The following is a 26,247-nucleotide window of genomic DNA, read 5'->3' on the forward strand; positions in this document are numbered from 1 at the left end:
AAAACCTTTTTTTCTGGGACTCGGCTGAAGCTGAGTCCTAAGTTAGCTGCCAACACTTCCTGGTTAAAGTCCTGTAGAAAATCAGATCTCTGCACAAGATCAGGCATATTCGCCAAGACTTCGTACCTTTAGCTATCTATATTTATTTTTCTTTTAATGTCTCAAAAACTACTGAAAGGATTTGCACCACATAACAAAAAGCACTCTTTCTGGACCAAGAGCTACCTTCCTGCCAAATGTTAGTATAATTCCGTCCAGCGGTTCAGGCTGTAGTCATGTCTAAAATCCCTATGGGAATCAAAATGGAAAATGCACTTTTTGACCCCTCCTTTTCCTCAGCCCCTGCTTGACAGATCACCCAGAAAATCCCCATGCACACCAAGAATTACTGGCACCCTTATTTGGGAAAATTTCATGAAGATCCGTCAAACGGCGCCATAGACATAGTCAAGTCAAAAAACGCTTTCTCAAAGGAATATATATATATATATATATATATCTATATCTATCTATATATATATATATATATATATATATATATATATATATAGGACCTCGTTTACTAAGCAGTGTTGTTGTGGCCTTTTTATCCATTTATCAGTATTAACTTTCTAAAAACATGAGTTTTGGTGTTCAACAGTTCAACAGTTAAATTCTATCTGATAAATTTGGTAATAATGACATTAATGGTCACTTCATATGTGATGTCATCAGGGATTTCTTTGATAATGTCATTTATGATAGCATTGTGATGGCACACAAAAAGCACTAACTTTGTTCTCTGGATCCAACGGGAGCAATGCATGTTTCTACACCTCTCTGAACCCAATACCAACCATACATTGAATAATATGTGGTTTAGATGTAGGCTCAGGGAAAGGGGAATTTAGTATCACAGAAAAGAGAGACACTGGATACCCCTTTGATTGGTCATGCACTGGGCATTGCCTTCAATTAGAGGAGTGTTTATATGTAAGGATAAAAAAAAGGACTCCAAATCACCAAAGATTGTTGAAACAATGCATCTTCCTTTAGCTGAAACTCAATCAGCATATATGAAGTAAATTTGAAAAGCTTTTTTTGGGCTATTGTGCTTTTCTCGCTACAGAAAACTATTTCTTCTGCTCTATGAATATGCTCTTTGATTTAAATTGTATTCAAAGTGACAGGTTCCTAAACTACGATATAGTAAATGTGTATTAATATAATAAATAATGTTCAAATGACAGCAAGACATGACTTTCAAAACCTATACCTTTACGTTAAAACCACGCGAGTGTCAGAAAAAAATGCTATAAAAGACTGTGAATGGATGGGGAGCATTTCCACACCTTATGTGGAATAATAGTTTCCTAGAGTGCTTCACTGTATCCAGTTCGGACTTTTGTTGAATCCAAAGGTACTGCAAACGGGCTGCTAGATTTCTTTTAAGTTCGGCAACAAGCTCCAAAGTGACGAAAATACGTATTTTGATTGCTGAGCAAAAGCACTGTGGTCTATTACGGCTAGCAAACCTTGTGAGAGTCCTGAAATTTCATGGGACAAGCAGTTTGCTAAACTGAACTTCTCCGTCTTACGTAGCACATTCAGTGAAGATATGATGCCTCAATTTCAGCATTGCCAACTCTACACACAAGTCCTGCCTTTCTGGCATCTAAATGCACTCATCAAAGTTCGGAATAGTGTGCTACCACTCTAGTTGTGCGCCAAGAGTGTGGATGACAGACCATGACGTATTTAAGTAAACCATGACTTATTTAACTAAACCATAACTGAAAGTTTTTTTTTTTTTTTTTACATATTTTGGTCACAATGACAGCATAATTCATAGGAGAGATGTGATAATTGTGAATTATTTATAAAAATTTACATAGATAATGTAAGTCACAATAATTAAGGAAAGCTAATTTCCCTCTAATCGAGAAATGTCGATACGGTTACATAATGAAAGTGACAAATGTAAAACTCAGCTTCATCATTAGTGTAGGAAATGTACCTTTTCTGCGTGGCCACTGGGGATTTTCCACCTTTTGTTGGACCCTATCTTTTTGATGGCTTTAGAACTTTGTGCACTTTACCCCTGCTATGCTGTAGTAAAGTGTCTGTGCTCACTCTTTTAATGTGGCGATCTGACATATTCCTAATTGGTATAGTTAACTTACCTGTAAGTCCCTAGTATTTAGTAAAAGGTGTAACCGGGATATGGAAGTTAGTATGTGCAGGACCTATTGTGCTATCTACTACAATGGCAATGTAAACATGACTTTAGGTCCTCCATTGTAGCCTGAATGTAACAATGCAAAACATGTACTGGGACCTATCAAAGTAAACCCCTTTTGACATGTAAAAACTTTCCTTTTAAATATTAATAATCCACCCATAGGTATGCTTTGTAGCCCACAATGCTTGGTGCATTGATTAGTGTCTTAGAACGTTATGTATTATGACTCCGTGACAAGGGGCTGATTTATGAAGGAAATTACGTAATTGATCTGGGAGACCTTAAGGTGTGGTCTTTAATGGTTATTGGGATATTGAGAATTCAGTTGAATGTTGTACGCTGATGAGGAAAGATGTTATCTATTAGCTCCATGTAAAGTGTGCTGTTGTGCATTGTACAGGGCTAGGTAGGACACAACAACTGGCCACGCATACGGGACGCGTGCCCCAAGAAATATAAGTGCTCTCCCTGAGAGTGTACAAGCAATAGCAAACTGCTTGTGCTTGGGACATGCACCCAAGTTGAAATGAAGAAGTCTGCAGTTGGCGTATGTGGAGTGCAAGCACTACTTCAGCCTGTACGAGGCCTCATGGAGAATTTGAAGGCCCAACAAGGGAGCACTGTTGAAAAATCCCACCAAGACTTGCCGGTCAGGCTAAGGAAAAAAGGAGGTGCTGCGCCACAACACTGAGCCATTAGTTATGCAAGAAAACGTTAAAGGCAGGTACAACATAAAAGGCAGTGCCAATCAGAGACAACACTACAATGAGTAATAACCAGATACAACGTCAAGGGCAGTGACAGCCAGCTATAATGCTAGAAGGCAGCAACAACATGGTACAAGAAGTGAACTTACTCACCGACCGTACAACTTTAAATCTGGAGAGGTTACTCAAGAGTGAACATCGGGGTTCTGGTTAAAAAGCTGTTGGTTGTCGTAGGACCCAATAAAGCCACCTTTGGATTTTTTTTTTTTTTCCAGTGGCTGCCACAGACGTATGGAATACAGTGCTGCTGCTTTTCTAAATCTTCCATTGCCATTCACTACTACCAAAAAACAGAATATTGGCACCATATAGACCATGTGGATCAAATCTTTTGATGATTTCAAAGATGCTCTGGAAGAAGTAAGTGAGAAAATCATTAAATACTTAAAGAATCTTGCTGGCAACAGAGTGAAAGATGTGATAAAGAAACTCTTACAGGCTGAGACAATGTCTTACCATCAAATCCGAAGCGGTAGGAGCCAAGTTCAATCCAATGTCAAACGTCGACTATGACAGGTGCATTTTCAATCAAGTGAGACAACAAGTTGGTAAAACGATTAATTACTTTGTTAAAAGACTTGATATGCTCATCAAACATTGCAAATGTAGTGAATTAAATGATGAAGAAGCCATGCGCTCCCGACTTATTGATGATTGTTTGTCAGACTCGTTCAGGAGACAAATGTTGCAAGAGACACTCTGTCAAGAAAAGGTATTAGTGGCTGCCAGGGTTGATAAGCAAGCTGACCAGCAAGCCGCCAACAAGGAATCAAGAACAGCAAACAGTGAATCAGCATTAGTAATGAAGAGTAGACACCAGCACCAAGCAGATGGCTATAGGTTGACACCCTTGAAGAAAAAAAAAGATTGTGTTTCCGATGTGGATTTTAATTTCCACATAAGACAAAATATCCAGCCGTAAGACAAATGTATAAAGTGTAAGGAAAGGGGAACCACTTTATAGCTGTTTGTAAAGTGAAGAAAAAACCAAGTACATCATGGCAGGAGGAGAAGATGGACACCTGAAGGTTTAAGAAGCAGTCTTGCTATACCCACAAAGACAAAAAACGACCTCAACTGTGACAGGTCAAAACAGGTCAAAACGAAAGAAAGTCGATCATCATCAGGTTCATCCTGCAAGACTTCCTTGACGTCACCATCAAGGGACAGTGAACAAGGTGAATGTGTGATGATCAAAGTTAAAAGGGAATCACATGCACAAGTGGGCCTTGCCACTTGCACGGAAGAGGAAAGAAGGGCAGAAACAAGTGACCTGAGAAAACAACTCATGTGGACATTGCCCCAAAATCAAACTGAAAGCCAATTGTTGCTCTGTAACTTTTGTAATCGACAGTGGTGCATCGATCAACATCATGCAAGTTGAACAATTTCACAGTCTATCACTTGTACCATGAAGGTGTACACATGGGCTGCTTCCACACCACTGTGGAGTCAAGGATCATTCATAGTGGCCCTGTAGCATGAGAAGACACCTGTGCAGGTTCCAATTCATGTTCTTCAAGGAGCTCCATCTAGTGCATGTCTACTTAGCTTTACAACTCCTGTTGACTTGGGGCTGATATTCATCAATTACAACTTAAATACACAACTTGAAGTCTGTTCCTGCCACAGTTTCATGGTCTAAGAAGGTTCAAAACATTGCATGTGGAACTTCGTATTAATGATGACATAGGCCCTCATTCTGACCTTGGCGGTCTTTTCGCGAGACCGCCGAGTTACCGCCGCGGTGAAGACCGCCGACCGCGGCGGTATGCCGCTGTGCGCATTCCGACTGCTGGGAGCGTTCCGCCGGGAAACCGCCAGCAGCCACGCTGGCGGTCGGCGGAAAAGTGGAGACTGGTCAACCTCCACCGCCACGCCAGCAGAACACCGCCCACAGAATTACGACCCACATATCTGTGTGGCGGTCTTCTGTTGGCGGTGTTCTGTTGGCGGTCACCTCCCCATGGCTCCCGTCGCCTCCCGGAGGACCAACGCACAAGGTAAGTTGACCGTCCGTGAGGGGAGGGGGAGGGGGGGTGTTGTGTGATGTGGGCGTGCATGGGGGTGTGCGTGTGAGTGTGTAGAGGGGGTGTGTGAGTGCGTGTATGCGGGCGGGGGGTGCTGCTGTGTCTATGGGTAATGTGTGCTGTTCGGCAGGTGCGCATGTCTGCATGTATGTGTGCGGGTATGTGTCCCCGTTGTGTATGTGTGTGTAGGGGGTGTGTATATGTGCATGTTGGGGGTGTGTGCATGTCGGGGTGCATGTATGTGCATGTCGGGGTGGGGGTGGGGAGGAGGTTCGTACCACCTCTGGGGGGTGGCAGGGGGGTGGAGGGTGTGGGGGGAGGACTCGGGTGGGTAGTGGGGGGTGGGGGAGACCCCTATCAGTGCCAGGGAAGGAATTCCCTGGCCCCGATAGTGCTTACCGCAATGGTTCGCATGGCGGTTCCCGACCGCCAGAAACCGCGGCGGTAGGCAGGGTCATGATACCGTTGGCGGTCTTGGGACGACCGCCGGGCCGGAGTGCGCAAACTCCAGCACGGCGGTCATGACCGCCGTGGCGGTCGGAGTGGGGAAGTGGCGGTCGATCGCGGCGGTGACCGCCGCGGTCAGAATGCCATTTTTCTGACCGCCGGTCTGTTCGCGGTCCGACCGCCGCCTCTCCGCCGACCGCCAAGGTCAGAATGAGGGCCATAATGCCTGTTTCATAGGGACACCGCAGGACAGCATTTCTTCTACAAGCGGTGGTAAAGAAGGCGCTGGAGGCTTTGCTGAAACATGACATTATTGAGCACTCTACTGGTCCCACACCATGGGTGTTGCCCTTCATGGTAGTGCCGCAAAAGGACAGTGGAGGTGCAGTGCGCATCTGTGTGGATATGCGCCAAGCCAACAAAGGAATCGAGAGAGAGAGAGAGAGACATCCCAGTCAGCATATTACGGATATGATAATGCAATCAAATGGAGCCAAAGTATTTTCTCGTCTTGTCCTGAACAAGGACTACCATCAGCTTGAACTGGAAGAGAACTGCAGGCCACCCCTTAAATGCAGAAAAGTATGAATTTCACAAAACAAAGGTCAAATTCTTTGGACATGTATTTTCTGATGGAGGCATGACTCCTGAGCCAGAAAAGTACGAACACTATCAGCCACCAGTCACCCACAAGATGTCACCATGGTATGGTCTTTTTGGGCCTGGTCAGCTATTGTTCAATGTACCTTTGTGACTTTGCCACAGTGAGTGCCCCTATGGGAGACCTGAAACAAAATGTCCAGTTACAATGGTACGCTGAATGTGAGTGCACTTTAAAAGATATAAAACATGAAATTGAAAATGTGACTTTGATGGTCTACTTTGATCCTTTGTTGATATGAGCCCGGGTGAGCTGGAAGCAATCCTTGATCAGCACAGAGGAGACATGTTGTGGTGTACTCCAATCAAATTTTGTCTGACACAGAATGTGCCTATTTCCAGCCAGAAAAGGAGAGTCTGGCAGTGATATGGACCTGTGAAAATGTTCATGTGTTTCTGTATGGAAAGCGTTTCATAATCGTCATATACCACCAGGCGTTACTCCCCATTTTTGGCAATCCGAAAGCCAAGATCCCCCTCACATCGAGAGGTGGGGGTTGCATCTACAAGAGTACAACTATGCAATTGTACAGAAGCCAGGACAGAATCAAAACCCTGCTGATGATTTCTTACGAGCACCCCTACAGCAGCACAGTTCAATGTTAAAAACTGCAGAGGAGAACATCAACTTCATTGTAAAATCCAGCATGCCTGCCACTCTGTCCATTGAGCAGATCATTGGCGCTACCAGTGCTGACAGGGACATGTGTGTCCTTAACAACATTATTGCAGCCTAGTACTGGAGACAGAGGCCCTCATTCCAACCCTGGTGGTTTGTGACCGCCAGGGCGGAGGGCAGCGGAAGCACCGCCAACAGGCTGGCGGTGCTTCCTGGGCTATTCTGACCGCGGCGGTAAAGCCGCGGTCAGAAAAGGGAAACCAGCGGTTTCCCGCCGGTTTTCCCCTGGCCCAGGGAATCCTCCATGGCGGCGCTGCTTGCAGCGCCGCCATGGGGATTCTGATTCCCTTCCCGCCAGCCTGTTTCTGGCGGTTGTCACCGCCAGAACCAGGATGGCGGGAACGGGTGTCGTGGGGCCCCTGGGGGCCTCTGCACTGCCCATGCCACCGGCATGGGCAGTGCAGGGGCCCCCTAACAGGGCCCCATACAGATTTTCACTGTCTGCTTTGCAGACAGTGAAAATCGCGACGGGTGCCACTACACCCGTCGCACCCCTGCAACTCCGCCGGCTCCATTCGGAGCCGGCTTCCTCGTTGCAGGGGCTTTCCCGCTGGGCCGGCGGGCGGCCTTTTGGCGGTCGCCCGCCGGCCCAGCGGGAAAGTTGGAATGGCCGCCGCGGTCTTTTGACCGCGGGCGGTCATTCGGCGGTAACCGCATGGCGGGCGGCGACCGCCGCCCGCCGCGGTCAGAATGACCGCCAGAGTGTTCGACCTTTAAGTGCTGATGTAGAATCTCACAAATATTGCAATGTCCAAGATGGGCTGCCTTTCACTAAAGAAACGATTGTGCTAAGCAGATCCTGGATTGTCATACCTGCGTGTTTGAGACAGCATGTTATTGAACTCACTCATGAAAGTCATCTTGGCATTGTGGCCACCAAGAAGGCATCGAGTGATGTGGTATAATTCCATTGCTTGGACGAGAAGGTGGAGATGGAACTAAAAGAGTGTCATTTATGCAAATTGGCTGCCCTCCAAGATGACCCAGAATACCCTGACAATGTCCGATCTCCCCATGCATGAGTGCAAAAGAATTGCTGTTGATTTTTTCAGGCCTCTAGCCAATTAACATCACCTTATGGTGATCATTGACAAGCATTACTTGTTTCCTCTGGTAGAAGACATGTAATCCATAACCCATGACAAAGTTATTGAGCGTCTAGATAGCATCTTTGTAGTGTGGGGCATACCGGACATAATCAGGTCTGACAATGGTCCACCATTAAACAGCAAGGAGTTCAAGGAGTTTCTAGCCGGTCTTAACATCAAACATCAGAAAAGTACACCTTTGTGGCCTCAAGCCAACAGTGTCATGGAACGATTTATGGGAACATTGAAATGGGCGTTTTAAAGTGCTTCTAAAGGTGGGTCATGAGCCGAGTCTGGCTTAATGCAAAGCCCTCCAGGCTTATCCGTCAACTCGTCATTCCACTACAGGTGAGAGTCCTGCCACTTTGATGTTCGGGAGAGCCATGAGAACCAAACTACCATAGTGGACCCCTTAGTGAACCTTACATGATGATGTGGTTCATGCTACTGATGCTGCTCAGAAGCATTAGATGAAGACGTATACTGATCAATGTTGTCAAACTCAAGAGTTCGTGTTTGATGAGGGTGATTTGGTTCTCACTAAGCGAAAGTTAAAGGCAGATCCTCCATTATATGGTGAACCTTTAAAAGTTGTACACAGAAAGGACATATGATAATGGGGCATTATCCCAACAAATCCATCACAAGAGACTCATCTCATCAATTATCAGTCCCTAAAGGTTCAGAGGACACTGACCCTCCTAAAGACTTTGATCAAGCATTAGACCCTGTACCCCTGGTCCCACCCCGGGTATAGCTCAACTACCTCACACCACACAGCCTGACCAAACTGTATGAGCACCTACATGACTGATTGAAGCAATGTGATACTGTTTGTTCATTTCTTTTGTTTATGATTTTTAATGTAACAAGGGGGAGATGTAGGCCCATATTTATACTTTTTTAGCGCCTCATTTGCGTCACTTTTTGACGTAAAAGCGGCACAAACTTGCAAAATACAATTGTATTTTGTGAGTTTGCGCCGTTTTTGCGTCAAAAAGCGGCGCAAATGCAGAGTTAAAAAAGTATAAATATGGGCAGTAGTGTCTTAGAACTGTACGTATTAGGATCCCATGACTAGGGCGGATTTATGAAGGATATTACGTAATCGATCTGGGAGGTATCAAAGTCTGGTCTTTAATGGTTAGTGGGATATTGAGTGGTCAATTGAGTGTTGTACGTTGTTGAGTAAAGATGTTAACTGCAAGCTCCATGTGTGGTGTTTTCTTGTGCATGCCACCGGGCTGGGGAGGGTGCAACACACTGTATTTAAAAATAGGCCATATGGAAATTTAAAATTAGCATTCCCTAATGGTGACTGGCCTCCAGAAGCTATTTCCACTGTAGAAAGGCTTGCGGACCCATAAAAACAATGGGAAGTACTATTAAATACTAATACTGTATCTCAGGAAAGGGTCCAGCTAGAAAATAATTAAACCACTATTTTAATAGTTATTAAAATACAGTTCAATGGATAAGTCAGACTTTAATAAATATAAAGGAAAAGTAACTTTTAGAACATTTTAGGAAATTACCTGCCTGAACCTTCAAAAGGCAAATTTACATAAGCGTATGCCAACCCCCAGCCAATAATTAGCCTTGAAAAAGTGTGAAATGCCTCCCAGCATCAAATACTAGGCTCACCTGAATGGGCAGAAATGACTCTTCTGCAGTCCACAGAATATGCAGGGGAGGACTGTGGCCATCCTTTTTGACACTACAGTGTTAAATCCTGCTTGTGTGTCAAATCCTGCTTGACTGGTCTGTTAGATACACATATACAACTTTGGGCACACTTGAAGGGGGAGAAAACACTGTCTGGTTTCGGAAGGATTCTACTTTTGTTTTTTCAGACATCTGTCACTTGGTTTACGTATACCCTTAGGGCACACTTGAAATATGAGAGAACAGAATGCCAAAATGTATGGATCCACTATCTGGTTGATGAAGGGCTCCACTTCTGTCCTACCAGCTTTTTTTCTCTAGGTTTATTATGGGTACAGTGGCTGCCTCAAACTGGATTTTATTTTTAGATGTGGGGGAGGACACTATGATTACAATAGTACATACTGAACATGTTCCCCAGCCCTCAGAGGCCATGTTTAGTTTGGCCGCAGACTTTTGCAACTTTTATAATGGCCAAAGTGGGTCGGATTGGTTCCTACAACTTTTACAATATTAATGAGGGTGGGCCCGCGGTTCATTCCGACCCACTGGCTATTGCCAGACATAAATGTGGCACCGCCAGACACCCACATCACAACACTTTCTGGACCCGCAAAATTTCAGACGAGGACTGGACCTGCTGTCTCTGACCTGAGAGAAGCCCTGAAGGACTACACCTGCTTCCTCTTGTACCAAGGTCAAAAACGTGGACTCCAAGAGTCATAAGGCTGACCTCCTGTTCAAGCTACAGGGATACAACAAGCTACAAGAGGTCTTTCCCTGGATGTGCCCAGCTGACTAGCAGCCAGTGGACAGGGACTGGACCCTTCTGTTGGCCTCTGCCTGACACTCTGTGAATCTCTAAGAGCCTCTACTGAGGTCCTGTGGGAGCTTTAAAAGTGTACCCTTGTGGTGGACTGGGACTTAAAGAACTAGGTTAGAAGATAAAGCCTTTGAGCAGGATGATCTTGGTTGGTGTATTCAACCCAAGCTCCATCGCAGTCATTCTCAAATTCCACCGAGTTCCGTGTCTAATGCAACCATTAACTATCATTGACACTTTGGGGGTCACCGGGGCCGGGGTCGGCAGGAGCACCGCCAACAGGCTGGCGGTGCTCCCCAGGGTATTCTGACCGCGGCGGTTCAGCCGCGGCCAGAAAGGGAAAACCGGCGGTCTCCCGCCGGTTTTCCGCTGCCCTGTAGAATCCTCCATGGCGGCGCAGCTTGCTGCGCCGCCATGGGGATTCTGACCCCCATACCGCCATCCTGTTCCTGGCGGCTTCGGCCGCCAGGAACAGGATGGCGGTATGGGGTGTCGTGGGGCCCCTGGGGGCCCCTGCAGTGCCCATGCCAATGGCATGGGCACTGCAGGGGCCCCCTTAAGAGGGCCCCACCCTGAATTTCAGTGTCTGCTTAGCAGACACTGAAATTCTCGACGGGTGCTACTGCACCCGTCGCACATCCTCCACTCCGCCGGCTCCATTCGGAGCCGGCATCCTCATGGAGGGGTGTTTCCCACTGGGCTGGCGGGCGGCCTTTTGGCGGTCGCCCGCCAGCCCAGTGGGAAACCCAGAATACCCGCGGCGGTCTTTTGACCGCACAGTGGTATTCTGGCGGTTCCCTCCAGGCGGGCGGCTCCCGCCGCCCGCCGGGGTCAGAATGACCTCCTGTGTGCTTTTTGTAGCTATTTCTACTTAAAACATTAAAAATTCATATCTCCAGTTCCCCGTCTTGGATTTTTGCCATTCCAGTGTCCATTTGTTTTATTAAATTGTACTCTATATTTCCAATTCTGTTTGGAATTTTTACTGTTTTGCATTTTGACTTTATTACTGCTTTGGTACTGCACAAATACGGTCTGTTCCATGCCATACCTATCAGGGGCTTGAGCTCTAGTTAATTTAGGGGTTTTGAGGGCTCACCCTGACAATGGTTAAAATTGTTCCTTAAAGTGGGCAGCCACATTCTATCATAATATTGCAGAAAATTGCAAAGACCCTCACATGCTCTGAAAATGTGCTTATTAACATAACAAAAATGTCTACTGAATCCTGACATTCTCAAAAAAGCACAGAATGTTTTCTCCTTTCAACAACAACAACCTGAGTGTATGTGATGTCAGATTTTTTAATATGCATTTACTTGTTTGTGAAAAAAACTTTTTCTAAAAGCACTATAAAAACGACATAATGGTAGACATAAAGTTGACTTCAAACACAAACAATTGCTTCTGCTCAAACAGAGAAAGAGCTGAGATCTTGTTGTCAAGGGTTCCTAACCAGAAAAACATCCTCTTTCAATAGCTACAAATAATGGGAAGCCCACATCCACGTCCGAAAAGGGAAAATACCTGGGAGTTTTATTCAATGATGACATGTCATGTTCATCTTAAATCAACCCTGTTGTCAGTTGTGTAAATCTGAAGCTATTCGTGCTCTAAAAGGTCCCCCATTACACCATTGCACCCTTTGTGTGGAACTGAAAGGAACCTTGGCAGTGGCAAGGCTAGTTTATTGCAATATGGAGCCTCCCAATATGACTGATCCAAAAAACACATGCCACCACTGCAGAACCATGCAGAAAGGCTATTCCTAAATGGTAGAAGGCAGACACATATAAAGCCAACATTGAAATCACTACACTGGCTAATGGCAGAAGAGAGAATCAACTTCAGGGTTTTCTGTAAGGTTCATAAAGCATACTGGAAGAAGTGCCAAGGGTGCATGCCTAATCTGGCAACCCATGATATCCCAACCAGGAATGTCCAGTCTGGGACAACACACCGGATCACCCAACACATCTTCAAGAGAAAGAAAATCTGAGGCTCATTCCTGGGAGACCAAGAGCTGTGTAACACTCTGAACACTGCCTTTAGGGCAGCACCCAACTACTTACTTAATAAGAAAATCCCAGTACATAAGTGTATGTGTATTGTGCTCAAACAAAGCTGTGTTGAGATTTAACGTGTCCTTTATAAACTACTCAGCATTTATTATGTCACCATACACCAAACTTTCTCTCCCCGATGGTATTACTGGCTCATAATACACAATTACCCGTTATGTATTTCTATATCACATGACTCAGTTTGCATTAAATCATAAAATTGATACATTTTATCCCAAACAGTAAAGTGTCTTTGCAGGCACTAAGTGGACCACCTCCCTTTGCTATTTGGTTGTCTGAGTACAAAAAATAGAGGAAAAATGTTCATCTGTGTCAGTCAGTGTAATCTGACTGAAGATATTCCTGTAGTTTAAAAGCACATTTTGTCTGCAGGGTGGTGGGTGCTTTGCAGTTGCTGTTTGTTATATTCAGTTAAACAGGTTTTTTGTTTACCTTCCATGGAAAACAGTTCTGATTGACCTGGGGCAATAAAAGTATGTGCTTGGTGTAGGAGTCTGGCCTGGTGTGTAGCGGGTATCTTGGGTACTTACACCAGGTCCAGTTATACCTTGTTAGTGAATGTAGTAGTGTTCTAGCAGCTTAGGCTGATAGAAGGTAGCTATAGCAGAGCAGCTTAGGCTGAACCAGGAGACATGCAAAGCTCATGCAATACCATTTATAGTTACATAGTACTTATGCACAAGTAAAGACAATACTCAGTGTTACCAAAAATAAAGGTATTTATTTGGGTGACACAGTACCAAAAATATCTTATACACAATATATACACTGTACACCAAAATTAGACCAGTGAATAGTCATAGAACAATGCAACCAGTAGTAAATCCTATAGAATGCAATGGGAGAAAACAGGTCTAGGGGCAACACAAACTATAAACTAAAAAAGTGGAATATGAATCACAAATCCCCCCCTAGACAAGTGTAGTGTGTGCAGAATCACTGGGAGAGTAAGAATACAGTAAAGGTAAGTAAATTACCCCACCCCAAAGCCCAGAAAAGCAGGAGTAAAGTACTGCAAGTTTCCTTAGGACACACTACACCTCGTTTTTGGGATTGTGCAGCAGCCAACCAAGCCTGCAAAGAACAACTACTGGATTATTGGACCTGATGACCTGCAAAGGAAGGGGACCAAGTCCAGAAGTCGAAAGAAGTTCCAGGAAGGACAGGAGCCCCTGCCAACCCAGAAGATAGTGCAAAAGAAGAGTCCCCAGTTAGTTGAAGGCTGCAGAAATGCACCCTAGGAAGATGCCAGCGGATTTCTGCATGATGCAAAATATGTCCCACTGCGTGAAGATTGTTGCAGATGAGATTTCTTGTTGGAAGGTGCCAACAAGCCTTGGCTATGGCAAAAGTGCATTTGTCATCAACATGGTGCTGGATGGACCCAGGAGGGACCTGGGGGCCTCAATTATCTGTGAAGAGGAAGAGGGGGCTCTCAGTACTTTAGACAGTCCTCTGGATGCCAGCCAGCACCCCCAGAAGCCACAGGATCTGTGGCCACTCCCCTTTCCTTTGTCCAGTTTCCCTCCAGAGTAGGGGAGAAGGGGTCTGTGAACCGGTGTCCACTGGTTTATGCAAGGAGGGCACCATCTGTACCCTTCGAGCATTTCCAGAGGCTGGGGGAGGCTACCCCCCCAGCCTGTAACACCTATTTCCAAAGGGAAAGCGTGTAACACCCTGCTCTCAGAGGAAATGGTTTGTTCTGCCTTTCTGGGACTGGGCTTCCCAGACCCCAGGAGGGCAGAACCCTGTCTGTGAGGTGGCAGCAGCTGTAGCTGCAGTACAAGCCTCAGAGAGCTGATTTGTCAGTACGAGGGATCCATGGTGGAGCCCCCAGGATGCATGGAATTGGCTCCCCAATACCAGATTTGAAATGGGGGGACAATTCCATGATCTTAGACATGTTACATGGCCATATTCAGAATTCCCATTGTGAAGCTACATATAGGTATTGACCTATATGTAGTGCACTCGTGTAATGGTGTCCCTGCACTCACAAAGTCAGAGGAAATGGCCCTGAACTATGTGGGGGCACCTTTGCAGGTGCAAGGATGCCCTCACGCTTAGTAAGTTTGCACCTAACCTTCAGCAAGGGAAGGTTAGACATATAGGTGACTTATAAGTTACTTAAGTGCAGTGAAAATGGCTGTGAAATAGTGTGTGCACTACTTCACGCAGGCTTCAATGGTAGTCCTGTGTAAGGGTTTGTCTGAGCTCCTTATTGGTGGCAAAAGAAATGCTGCAGCCCATGTGGATCTCCTGGAACCCCAATGCCCTGGGTACCTAGGTTCCATATCCTAGGGAATCATAAGGGGGGTCCAGTATGCAAATAGAAATTGGCAAATGAAGTCACTGGTCTACAGTGACAAGTTTAAAAGCAAAGAGAGCATAAGCACTGAGGTTCTTATTAGAAGAGCCTCAGTGACACAGTTAGGCACTACACAGGCATACACATTAGGCCACAAACTATGAGCACTGGGGTCCTGGCTAGCAGGATCCCAGTGACACAGTAAAAACACACTGACACGCACTCACAAACAGGCCAAACGTGGGGGTAACCATGCTAGAAAGAGGCTACTTTCCTACACTTGGGTCTGCATTCAGAGTTGGGCGGCGACTGCGTAATCACCAAAAATCAGTAAGGATCCATCTACCCAATCTTTAGTATCCTTGTCTCACTCAGAGGATTGGCAACATCTAAGGTTGCTACTGCAGAACCTCATCTGGCTCAGCTGTCTAAGCAGACCCTTTCACGCCACTTTTTTTAACAATGTTTTCATGTTCATAACGGACATATTCAGAAGTCCGACATATGCTGGAAGCAAATTCCCAGCATGTCAGGGATATTGCTCTTTTGTTTTCCAAGGACACCCTCAACCCCCACCAGGAAGGGTGCGTGGGGGCGACGAGTGGGGTGTTGGTCTTTAAGAAACATAGGGGGTTATTCTAACTTTGGAGGAGGTGTTAATCCGTCCCAAAAGTGACGGAAAAGTGACGGATTTACCACCAGCCGTATTACGAGTCCATTATATCCTATGGAACTCGTAATACGGCTGGTGGTATATCCGTCACTTTACTGTCACTTTTGGGACGGATTAACACTCCTCCAAAGTTAGAATAACCCCCATAGTAACTGTTCACTATCCCGCAGACCAGGCATCCATCCTATTTTTGCTAATTTTCTCCCACCATGTCTATAGAATCATCTATCAAAAAATCCCTCCCCCATCCAGAAAGGGACCTCTGGATCACATGGGCTGACTGCTGCTGAACCGGCAGAGAATATGCTCTCGCTGCTCTAGACAGTTGGCAGCTGGCCCGCCCAATTAAAAATAAGGCACTTGATAGTTTGATATTTTAAGAAATTTCCATGCTGTGAGACTAATTAACTGACAAGAGAGAAATCAGAGCAGCTCATCTTATAGGCTTCCTATTGGGTGGATTTGGGCATTCAAGGGACTGGTGTAATTCCTGTGAATTAAGGAAAACTGTTCGCGTGTACGACATAATTTTTTTAATCTGCCACTTACAAAATCGGTGCTGGTTCTGCAGTAAGAACAGCAATCGCTATGAAACACCCGCACATACATGCACTGCGGCATACATGCACGAAGTTAAGGAGTTAGCATAATTTTCAATGTTTTTTTTAACATGATTTCCAACATAGTTTTACTAGGAATTGTGGAACGCACCCATTATTTTACCTGGCCTTGGAAAATTACAAATGTGGAAATCTAAATGGATTGAATTCGTAATTCTCAATATAATCAGGCATTCCAATTTAGGAATTGCAGCTGCACATATAGAATTCCGATTTTGCATTAACACGTCTGATTAGTCACTTAGGCTAATACATGGTCAATCAGAATTTGAGTTAGCGATTCTGAATTCTGATTGTTTATTCAAAATTACGATTGGCCTTTTGATATTCCAATTGTTCCTTTGGGACTTTAATGAGTATTTTAGAATTTTTAGGTGACATTTTGTTCCTGAATGCTATGCATAAATAACTTGGGAGCGTGAGTCTGAATTAGCCAAATTCTGGTACATCCAAAATGTCGCCACCACCAACAACCAAAACTCAAAAAATCAAGAGATGCCTGGTATCCCCTCAGTTCTGATTTCTTGAATGCAAGAAGTTAAATGGTATCCAAGAACAGTTCCCGAAAGTAGTCAAAAATACCTGGCATGGAAGAGTAAAACATGTAGGGACAGGGGTCCTGATCTTAGCGTATGAAAGTGGGATTGCACTTTGCAATGTGGTGCATTGATAGAGCTGCATGGGTGTTCACACTATCAGAATATGATTGTTTGTGCAGCTCGGGACTAAAATGCAATGACAGACCAATGTTTGGTTACCAGAAGAGTAGCATAGCAGGTTCTGCATGTTAGAAGTGAGGTCAGTGCTTAATTAGTAACAACATAAGTTGTCGGGAGGCCACTGCACCTTGTGCCACACTTTGCCCATGCCAGCACTGCCAATGACAGTACCAGCACAACTTTTAACAATCACACTCCTACAAGTGTGAACAATTCTGACTATTCCAGGCCCGCAAAGCTATAAGAATGGCTTGGACAACAGGTATTAATCATTTTAATGTATATTAAAGAAATAAACAACTGTTGTTGTGCTCATCTCTAAATTAGACAAATAGCACCACAATGTGGCAGACTCTAATAAGTACCAGTGTTGACAATTAAGTACCGGTACCAAGCACCGGAAACCACTTGCTCAAATGAATCACTGATTGAGTAGTTGGGCAGAGATGGAGGCAGTCTTCGTTGTAGGTTAGTTAGAGTGTGTCAATGTAGGAATTAGGTCGATTTGTAGCTCTATTCACTGTCGAGCAGAGCTGTTCAGTAAAAAAGGTGAGTTGAGAGAACTGGTTGTGCATCCCTGTGGTAAAGGATCAAGGGAGGGAGTAGGGAAAGTGCATTGGGCATTGTATGCTTGTGTTGATGCTATCATTGATATCTATATAATGCTCCTATGCAGGATTGGCGGCGATGTTAACCTTATGAGCACATGAGGCAATGTGTCTCTACAGATAACAGATTGATGGCAAATAAATCAGCATAGCCAATAAAATTAAAGTCAAGAAGGCTCAAGTTCCATAAAGTTTTAGAAACCATGAAGGTCTATTTAATAAAGTGCAATACACAAAGATAAAATATAAAAGTTAGTCAAAATGCATTGTACATCAACATAGGGAATTAGCATAAGGCTCAGTCAATGCAGCAAAGAGAATGGCATGAAGTCAAATTGCTACATAAAATATTCCAAGTCCTAAGCCAGAGGCAGGCTGACAAGGGTCTGCTCTCTAAAGCCTGGCAAACCAGACTTGGCTCACCTGCCAAATGGAGCCACTATGTAACAAAATACAGTGGAAAAATCGCATTGTCATCATAGGTTGATCGAACTGTTGCACAGATTGACAAATCAAAATCTAAAATGTAATGCAGCCTCATGTAACACCATTCCCTAAATTAATATTAATATAACCCATTTTGAACCAACATCATCGAATGTGTCAGTACTAATCTAGTTACACTCAAAACAATGACAGCCTCATTTTATGAATAGGTCCACAGTGGGGCAGGGAGGAAGAGCCTTGAATTGATGCAAAAGGCTTCCTCCTGGGTTCTTTAGGAAAAGCATATCAACACAGAGGCCCTCATTACAACCTTGGCGGTAAATGCCATCTACCGCTGTGCTGACGGCCGCCAACATACCATGACCGCAGCGGTATACCGCTATGGGTATTATGACCCAGACAGAGAAATCCACCACTATACAGACACCGACACAAGTCTGCCGACCAAAGGGCAATGATAAACTGGCGGTAACAAAACCCACACCGTTACGCCAACAGGAATACGCCCACAGTATCAGGACCCATGAATCACCGCGGAGGTCACCATCACCCATACACCATCCAAGCACCTCACAGCACACACCACAACACATAACCCCATACATCACCCCACACATCCTCACACATACCACTCCCACCACATCCATGGCACCCGAAAGACACCCAGGTTTTCAGAGGAGGAGCTCAGGGTCATGGTGGAGGAAATCATCCAGGTAGAGCCACAGCTATTCTGATCACAGGTGCAGCAGACGTCCATTGCTAGGAAGGTGGAGCTATGGTGGAGAATCGTGGACAGGGTCAATGCCATGGGACAGCACCCAAGAACAAGGGATGACATCAGGAAGAGGTGGAATGACCTACGGGGGAAGGTGCGTTCCGTGATTCAAGACACCAGGTAGCTGTACAGAGGACTGGCGATAGACCCCCACCTGCTCCCAACAACTAACATCATGGGAGGAGCAAGTCTTGCCGATCATGCATCCTGAGGGCCTTGCAGGTGTAGCAGGAGGACTGGACTCTGGTAAGTCAAATCTTTACTACTATATCCCCCACCCTACCTGCATGCCATCACAAAGTCCTACCCCTATCCTCACCCCCATCACTCCACCACCTCACAAATACCCCACTATCACAACCCACCCATCCCAATACCAAGCCCTGCATGCAACACCAATGCATGGACACCCATCACAGACCTGCATGGACACCCATTATCACAGCATGCCCATTAGAGATAATCACCTAGCCCACCAAATCAACATGCACACAAGGCAAAGCTGGCAGGGCAATCACAATCATTCAGGGAAACACACCCATGCACAAGATGGCACACGCAGATACAATAACACTGCATTTTCATCCCCACAGGACCCCCACTCAACGTCACTGGAGAGGAGGTCCCAACATCCAGTCCCCACCACAGTGATGACAGCAGCTCTGCACGCCTTGATCACAATGACCAACCTGGCCCATCAGGGACCTCTGGACAGTCGGTTACCCTGCCACAGTCCCATACCACCACAGAGCCTCCCCCCTCAGGAAACACCAGCACAGCACCCACCCAGCCGGCCCATACCACTGTCCCCAGGACACGTCAATCAGCAGTGTGCCCATCACTACAGGGACCCCAGGCAACCCCATAAACCCAAGAAAATCAGGGACCTGGGGTCAGTGGCAGTGGGCACATGGTTCAGGGGACAGAGGCACAGGACAACAGGGAAGCTGGGAGGACTGCTGTGTGACAGGGTGAGGACAGGTCCAGGGAACCCACTCTCCACAAGGCACTTGCAGGGATCCTGGGAGCATACCAACATTCCCAGGACACCTTGGGCCAGATACTGGCCAAGTTGCGGGAGACCCAGCGGCTGCAGGAGGGACAGTACCTGGGGATCAGGGAGGACCACAAACACATCCACACCATCCTGGTCACCATTGCAGGGGTGCTGGCTGACATGGCCAACACCATGAGGGAGGCAGTGGTACAGCAACGGGCCCCTGACACTAGCCACACCGATGAACAGCCCTCCACCTCCGCCGGCGCTAGTGGACAGGAGGCCCCGCCACTGGACCAACAGGCCACCAGCACCCCACACCCTGCAGAAGGAGAACCACCCTGCAAACGGTCCCAGAAGCCAGAGAACATTGCCAGGACGCCTGCCAGGAAATAAGACTCCTGATTGTCACCCTTCTGTCCCACTCTGTCACCCTGACCACCTTGAACTGCCATTGCTCCCCTTCCTATGCCCCATTGGACAATGCACCTGTGATACCAAGAAACTGGACTCTAACTGGACATTCCTCCATCATCACCCCAGCCCATTGCACATCCCCCTCTACTTATTAGCACTTAAATAAACACCCTTGGAACAAATACAATTCTGGAGTCTGTCAATTGATTGAAATATGTATTAGTACAACATTCTGAAAACACTGCAATTCATATGTACAACAATGTATACATTGGTATGACCTGTAGTGGGAAGCAGTAAACACACCAGGAGCCAGAGTGGGGCACAGAGATCTGAAAACAGAGATGCCAAAGGGTACAGTAAGTGGCCATAGACATAGGGAAATCATGCTGCCATGTACAATGTCCAACAGAAAACTGAAAAGTAAAGTGAAGTTACAGTGTCTTACCTGTGTGTCACTGGAAGAACTGCTGTATGATATTATTTCTGTTGTCCACATCTTCTTCCTCTGCCTCCTCTTCCTCACTGTCCACAGGCTCCACTGCTGCCACAAGACCATCTCCAGGCTCATCCTTCTGCAGAAAAGGCACCTGGCGTCTCAAGGCCAGGTTGTGCAACACGCAACATGCAACAATGATTTGGCACACCTTCTTGGGTGAGTAGTACAGGGGTCCACCTGACAGATGGAGGAACCAGAACCTGGCCTTCAGGAGGCCGAAGGTTCTCTCAATAATCCTCCTTGTTCGCCCATGTGCCTCATTGTAACGTTCCTCTGCCCTTGTCCTGGCATTCCTCACTGGGATCAGTAGCCATGAGAGGTTGGGGTAACCAGAGTCACCTGCAAATATCGAGGGACAACTGTTAGACACACAAAAACCTTTAGGGACAACCCCGTACCCAGACACCAACATATACTGGTGGGGACCTTGGGCTCACCTATTAGCTACACCCGGTGCCTCTGGATTTGAGCTATCACATATGGGATGCTGCTATTCCTCAAGATAAAGACGTCATGCACAGAGGCAGGATACGTACTGGTCAGCCAAACACACCGTCTGCACATTCATAGAATGATAGCCTTTTCTATTCCTGAACACCTGTTCATTTCCCCGGGGTGGGGTGACAAATGCTACATGTGTACCATCAATGGCACCAATGATGTTGGGGATATGTCCCAGGGCATAAAAGTCAGCTTTCACTGTGACCAAATCCTCCACCTGGGGTAATACGATGTATCTGCGCGTGTGTTTCAGCAGGGCAGACAACACGTTGGAGAACATTGGCCGAGACGGCCGGCCAAACACACATGTGCAGTGAAGGGGGAGTGCTGAGCACTCCCCCTCAGTGCACGTCACCCCGTGGCCCCGCCCCTTTCAAAGAAAACGATAATAAACATAGCTTATTATTGTTTTCTTTAAAAGGTTTTGCAGCTGCCGCTGCATTGGGGGTGACGCTCCTCCACCCACACAGAGGAGCCGCCACTGAACAAATGTTGGTCCCTAGCCTGCCAACAAAGTGTTGGAAGTAACGCTTACTTTAATTTCATCCCCAAGTGATCACTCATGTCTCATTCCAGTCTAAAGTTTTTGCCCTCTGTGCCACTTTTGACAGAGACTAGTAATGTGCCAATGAGTTTTATTCATGCTCCTATAGGTACTGTTCAGGCAGAAATGCCAGTCTGGTCCCCTAGAGACCGAAACACAAGCAACCTCAGGCTGAATTTGATCTGCTTGTGCGTTACTGGAGAGATGTGGCTTGAGCCCTACGGCACAACCAGCAGTGGAGTAAACACATATCATCTATTTCGTGCAATATTGTCCAATACTTTTTTACACAATGCTGCAGATTTTCGTTCAAAATCTTCAGAATTCTGGAAAAGCAAATTAATCTACTCTAAAAGGCGTGTACTAACATTTTACAACCAAAGTATGAAGAGTTCCGTAGTAAACAAAGGTGCACAAAATGATTTTAAAAAAGTGTGCAAAAGATGTGTTCACAATTGAGCAGGATACATCCCAAACGAACATAATCCCTTTAAATTGCACAGATTTTTTTTCGAGTGTGCATAATTAATTTTGACCAGATGCAGAATTCAATTAAAATGTGCACATAATTTTTTTTTTAAATGTGTGCATAATTATTTACAAAACTTTTAATTTGAAAAGGTGAACTGATTCTTTTTTTTATGAACATTTGCATAATCCTTAAAAAATACGTAATCAATAAACGTGTGCAGAGCACATTTAGAAAGGCATTCCCAAAAAGCGCGTGCTATGGATGTTGACTAAAGTACAAAAAAAAATAATGTTATAAAAGTACAGAACTCTTTGCGAACTGGTTCAAAAAGTGTGATGAATTCAAAACAAATGTACATAATTCTCTTTATAAACTGTGCAGTTTTGTGTTAAAAAATCTACAGAATCAATTTTAAAAGTGAACGTAATTTTAATAAACGTGCAGAATTATTTTAGAATTGGCTTTGAAACTGCACAGAATTGCCCTCAAAATGTTTTCAGTATTCGTTCTTAAGAAATAAACTAAATAGGTGTGCGCTCTAACCGTTTAATGAAAAGAGTCTAAAATTATATTTTAACTTGTAATTCAAGGTTCTTTTGTTTCGCAAGAAGTGCACAAAAAATGTCGTCATAGTGTGCACAGATTTTTTTAACAGTACCGCTGCTTAAAAAGCGCACAGAATATCTGATGTGATTGTGCAGAATTGTTTTAAAAAGTGCGTTTCAAATATGCACAATTTTTTAAATATTTATTCCCAGCTCTTCTTTAAAAAAAGCAACCGATGCTTTCAAAATGCACAGAATACTTCCATGAGCAGGTGCAGAGTAGGAGCACTGTAGAACACAGCCTTAAAAAGAAACCGCCCATGTGATACCTGATTTTATCCAGAGATAATTGTCCATCATCTTAATGAGCTCCTACTTTAAACAAGTCTACTCAATTAAATGAAATCAATAGCATAATTACTAGCTTCCTCATCAGCGTTAATTGGCTCCCGGAGCACTGAAGTGTTCAGCCATCTTCAGACACCGTGTTCAAGCGCAGAGTGCAATATGACCATCCCAGCAGCAGGAATGGCTGCTGAGGGTTAACCTACCTGTCATTCCTAGTGCACTGGGAATCTCCTTGCCTCGTGTCCACTGCCCAGGGGCTTGTGGTTCTGGTTTGAATTCCAGAGCTAGGAAGACCCTTGTGGCTTTACACGGGTGCCCACAACTGGGTGCTCTGATCCTTAAACTGTGGGCATGTGTAAAAGCAGATGCCACACACAAGAAATCTTGCAAACGAGACATGGGTTGGGTGTGTAAGACCCCTGTAGGATCACTGTCGCTGACTTTTGTACATACACATTTTCTGTGATGGCCATGATATTGACTGTGTATATTCCCTGTGAGACTCCGTTGTTGACGTTAGTATATCTAAGATCCCTGTAGTAGGCAAGCAGATGTGCTCGGTATATGTATTTCTCACAAGAGACCCCTTTGATGACTTCGGTATATTTAGGATGCCTGTGGGGGACCTTGTTCCTTACTTTATATCAGAATGTGTAAGATCACTATGGGGGCCGTTTGTTGACTTTCGTATATGTGAGATGCTTGTAGGAGCCTGGTGATGTCCCCCGACCCACTGTGGGGCCCTGTTGATGAATCTAATGTGCGTAGCATCAGTATTAGGAGCCTGTTGCTATATGTAACATGAATGTGGGAACCCTTCTGTTGATTGCAGGATATCACTGTAATGGGTATGTTGATGTCTTTAGAATATGTATGATCTTTCGTGGGACCCTGTCGATGACGTCAGCATATACAAGATGCTAGTGGGGACCCTATTGTTCACCTTCTTACGTGTGAGATCACTGTGGGGCCTGTTAATAAAGGGTGTTAGAATGTGTAAGATCAGTAGGTGTCCCCCTTGTCGTTTAGATAGGCTCCCACAAAAATCTTGCATGTACTGCTGCTGAATTTATTATATGTATAGTAACTGTGAAAGCCCTGTTGACTTTGGTTTCTTTAAGATATGTGTGGGGACTCTGTTGTTGACTTTGAAACATGTAAGATCATTGTCGGACCCCTTTGTTGAATTTACTAAATGTAGGGTCCCTGTAGTGGGCATGGTGAGAACTTCTGTAAAATCATCACTCAGTCATAGCTCCTATGATAAACTTGTTGCTGACTTCAGGGTGTGCACGATTCACATCAAGGTATCCCATGTTCTGTGCAAGAGTGCAAGTTTTTTGGTTGTGTTGTAGGAACGGTTTACTCTTTTGGTGACAGGCCATTTCTTTTCTTCTCTAGGTCTATTATATTGTTGGGGTGCTGTTATTCCACCTACATTTTCTCTAGTTGGAAGGGTTTTAGCTAATAAGAATTCCACTGATAAGGAGATTTCACAGCCCCAGACGGATTTTCATTACTGGAGGTACAATGGACCTTGCCAGGGGAGTGAAACTACCCAGCTATCTACCGCCTCGGATTCTCATAGTCTTTCAAAGCTTTGAAAGGGCAGGACCGCCACACTCCCAAAAACTGCAGATTAGGAATAGTTGGGAGGTGTATTCTCTGAGAAGGGTTGATGCTGTTCCATGTCAACTATCTTAGGTCTTTCATCTTGCAGTCTGCAGTAGGCCTGCTCTTCCTTGCCTACAATGAGGAGGTTGAGGGAGCTGACATATCTGTTTTCTGTTCTCTTTTACAGGGCCACCGGAAGCACCCCGTCAGCCCAGATACTGTGCCAATTCATAATCAAAGTCACATAGTGTTAGACGATGCACAGCTCAGTGGCCGGGGTGGCGGAACAGTACTCCCTCTGCTAAATGAAAGGCCTTCAGCCCCACTGAGAAGTGTTGGTACTGTAGAACAAGAAGGATGGCCAAGACCCCATCCTCGTGATTCACATACACCATAATGGGAGGTGACACCCATTTACAAAAACTCTGCTCCATGCCAATCACTAGTTCCAGGCACCATCCACCTAAACATCTATCTCGTGCCCTCCGCAGGAATGTGTAGCTCCCTAGGCCTAGGCGACCATTCTTTTTAACTTTGCAAATGGTTTCTTCACAATTCTTGTTTCCTTAAATTGAGGGAGGGAGGGACGTTGTAATCAGTGTTCCATACACTGCAACACTATTGCGCCAGCCTTGCTGAGGTCATTTAGATTGTTAGTTTCCCACAGTGGTGGGTCTAACAGCTCACTGGATAGAAGCTAGCTGAACAGGACAGATGCTGTTGGTAGCTGGCAGTATCCACTACACGTCTACGTGTAACTGAATAAACGAAGAGTCCTTATGCGTCCTTTTTTAATTTATTTGTATTTGGCAGGTTATAAAACAAAAACATAATCACAACTTCAATAAAACAGCCAGCGCAATTCATCCGGATACAAAGATTAGAGAACAAAAAAAAAAGAGAAAAGAAAAAGCAAGATAGCAGTGGCAACCTCAAATAGCTTTGATAATTTCACCTCGAGTAAAGTGCAGATATTAAACTAGGCTCTCCAGAAACCACCCACGATGACACTTGGATTGACCAAAGTGCCTAAGTGCCCCACAATATTTAAAGTATTTCTTCCATATCAACTCTGTGATCATCGCCTCAATATAAAAAAAACAATGAATTGGGTAGTAAGTAGCCACCCGCTCCCAAAAAGATACTCACAAGCTGATTATCTGTGAGCTCATAAGGAAGAACCACCATAAAATACAAGCAGGCATGAATGTATCCAGCATTTCAAAACTGTCCGTCCCATGTGAAGTGCCTATATATAGTTCCTAAATCCAGCCCATAAGAGCATAGATTCCGATGTCTAGTAATTATTGATGAGGATCGCAAGGTTCCCACTCCCTCCATCTTTTAAGAAACCTCAAAATTAATCCAACTCTTTTTGTATATGCTTCTTCGAATATTTCAGTTCTATGCATCTTTTCACACCATTGTATAATAGTGGGAACATTTGGTGTTTTCCATAATTGAAGTATCAGGGAACTCACCACTGCAATTGCTATTGTGACAAAACACTGGGAAAACTTCTTAAGTTTCTGGACTGGGGGGAGGAGCCAAAAAGAGCCAGAGTGACCTCGGAAAATATAGGTGCATAAATTACATTAGTAATGTCCAGAAAAACTGCTTCCCAGACCTGCAGTTTCGGGCAACTGAAAAAAATGTGTCCCCAGTTTCCATGACCCATTGCCTTACAGCAAAAACA

The sequence above is a fragment of the Pleurodeles waltl genome, chromosome 7, assembly GCF_031143425.1.
Source record: "Pleurodeles waltl isolate 20211129_DDA chromosome 7, aPleWal1.hap1.20221129, whole genome shotgun sequence".
Classification (NCBI taxonomy): Eukaryota; Metazoa; Chordata; class Amphibia; order Caudata; family Salamandridae; genus Pleurodeles; species Pleurodeles waltl.